The 2,737-nt window shown below is 37.0% G+C and overlaps 1 protein-coding gene across 7 annotated transcripts in view; it reads right to left on the bottom strand.

Moving 5' to 3' along the window:
- LOC106880501 (microtubule-associated serine/threonine-protein kinase 3) overlaps positions 1 to 2,737 on the bottom strand; it is a 260,570-nt gene that overhangs the window by 143,847 nt on the left and 113,986 nt on the right. The window lies entirely within an intron of this gene.

The raw sequence follows: 2,737 nt of genomic DNA on the forward strand, positions 1-2,737 counted from the left end.
AGCATTTCTCCTCACTTTGGGATAAACCCACAAATTTGTTGAGGGAAAAGTACAGCTAATTGAACCTCAATATATGACATGTACTAGTATAATTATTAATTACTTTTATGGTAATTAATACACAAGGCAATAGATATGTTCTTCTTCCTGGTCCGCAAGTCTGCTGTCTACTCACTCTCTTACTGGTCTTTTTGAGCTCATTGGTCTTGTACCTTCACCATTCAGCCACCCACGACTCACTTGTGTCTTCACCTGTTGTCACCCTTGTGTCTAATCCCACCAGCCCTGCACCAACCACAATAGCTAGTCCTTCCTCTCAAGAACATCATCTCTCTGCTCATGTCTTTCCTGCAAGTGTTGACATTTTAATGGAATATTAATGGCATCAAGCTCACTAATCTCTGAAGGCCTGCAAAGATCACAGGCACTGCCTCTTCCTCCAGACTTTAACAGATTTATAATGGGGAAGAATAATGTAAAGTTAATCAAACTATCATTCAGTTATAACTGGTGCTTGTGTTATCAACTTTGAAGAAATGAAAGAAAAATGTCCACAAACACATCTTATTCAGTGTGATTTGAGATGAATCCAAACCAAATAGTTTAATATTGACCTTCCCAATCATTGGGAGAAACAATTTTTTGACAAGCCCTATCTAGAAAAACCTGTTCTGCCAACATTGCTCTTATATCAAAGTTTGTCAAAAGCATTAGAGACAGCTATATCACAGAATGCAGTTACATACTGTGTGTAGCTACACCAAAGAATACACATACACACTACAACACCTTAGACTTTGATCTTGAAACTATGTCAATCCACGCAGATATGACCTATAATCAGAGATTCACTCATTTGAAGTCAGTAAATTAGCAGAGTTGTTAGGGCATTGAACAGAATGTCCTATATTATTTCTTCTGACTCTGTGTTTTGACTTCTAATCCAGGTGAGGTCAACTTAGTTTTCAAGATTGATTTAAAAAGCACCGATCTAAGTCAATTGATTTGGAGAACTGTAGGATTGGCAAACAACATATCTTGTGCTATTTGTTCTGATTTTTAGCATTGCGAGTGTGAAAGTCAGAGGTTTGGGTGTTCAGCTTACGATTATAAAGTAGTGAATTTGACACCCAGTGTCATGTTGTGTCCTTGAGCAAGATACTTTATTTCACAATGCTCTAGTTCACTCAGCTGGCATCTGATCCTCAGAGGCTCTGGTCTCATGTCACCTGCACTCAAGTGCACTTTATCCACTCTTATCTCTTTCTCCTGTCACTCATTTTCTGCCCATCCTCTCAGGTGCTGCATTAACCACTATACTACATGCAATCCTCCACTCCCCATAGCATTGTCCCACTGGAATCAGTTTCTGCATATATATATACATATATATATATATACATACATACATACATACATACATATATATATATAGTAGCTGCTTTCTTGTAAACAAGCAAAGCTATTGCTAGAAAGGATCATTGAAATGAGTCATTGATGGTGCAATGCACGACCCTTGTAGGACTCTTGAGCCCAGCCAATGAACAGCTGTGCTGGCTGGCAGAAAGAACAGGTGCCATAGTATGAAGTCTTTTGACATGTCTTTTCAATCCTCCAACTGAAAGGCATGCCTTTACATAAGTTGCACATGTTCTGTTGTGAACAATAGCCATATTACAATTTACAAGGGGTTCATTCTTGCAAGTTCTCTGATGGCTGACCAGGTCTGCATGACTCAACAACTTCCTCCCACAAATCATACATGCAAAAAGCAACACTCCTTATTATTGAACACACATACTGAATGTATGCACTTTTGCTTGTAATGCTAGCAGGCTGTGATTTGGAGTGATGGAGATGACTCCATCAAAGTGCAAGATGGCATTATCTCCACCTTGCCAAATCACAGCCAACTGGCAAACAAGCAAAGCACGTAATTTCCCTATAAGTGTTCAATAACGTTTACAACACTAGCACTGCTTCCAATTCATATCTGGATATATATACATATGTGTGTGTGTGTGTGTGTATCCTGTAGAAGTCAATTTGCAACAATTTAAGTGGAATGTTAATGAAATCAATCTCATTAATATATTAGGTCTGTGAAGTCCAAGAACAACTCCTCTTCTACCAGGCTAGACCAGACCAAATCAAGCCAAACCAATAATATATACATATATTATGGAACTTTCATCTGGAAACTTCAAAAACTAATTCTTAAAAGGAATAAACAGTTACACACACACTCACATACGTGTGCGCACACACACACACACACACACAAAGGCAACATGTTCAATGTTAGAGAAATAGTAAAAGTTGAAAACATCATTTTGAGAAAGAAATGGGAAAGGGAGGGGACGAGTGGGACACAAATTTAGTGAAAAGTAAAGAACAGGAAAAAAAATGAAGAAAAAAGGTAATAAATAACTGAAAAAGAACATTCAAAGAATTCTTTTTATTTTAACTGAAAGGATTACATAGGAAGATTAGATTACTATGGGACTGTGGAGTGACAAATATGTTTCTATTTCTACACACACATTTATGTATTGTATGTCTGTCTGTCTATCTATCTATCTATCTATTATCTATTTATCTACCTACCTATCTTTCTGTGTCTGTCTGCCTATCTATCTGTCGACACAAATATACATAGCCACATGTCTATCTTTGTGTGTGCATCTCTCTCTCTCTCATATATATATATATATATATATATATATATATATATATA

This window comes from Octopus bimaculoides, chromosome 9 (assembly GCF_001194135.2).
Source record: "Octopus bimaculoides isolate UCB-OBI-ISO-001 chromosome 9, ASM119413v2, whole genome shotgun sequence".
Classification (NCBI taxonomy): domain Eukaryota; kingdom Metazoa; phylum Mollusca; class Cephalopoda; order Octopoda; family Octopodidae; genus Octopus; species Octopus bimaculoides.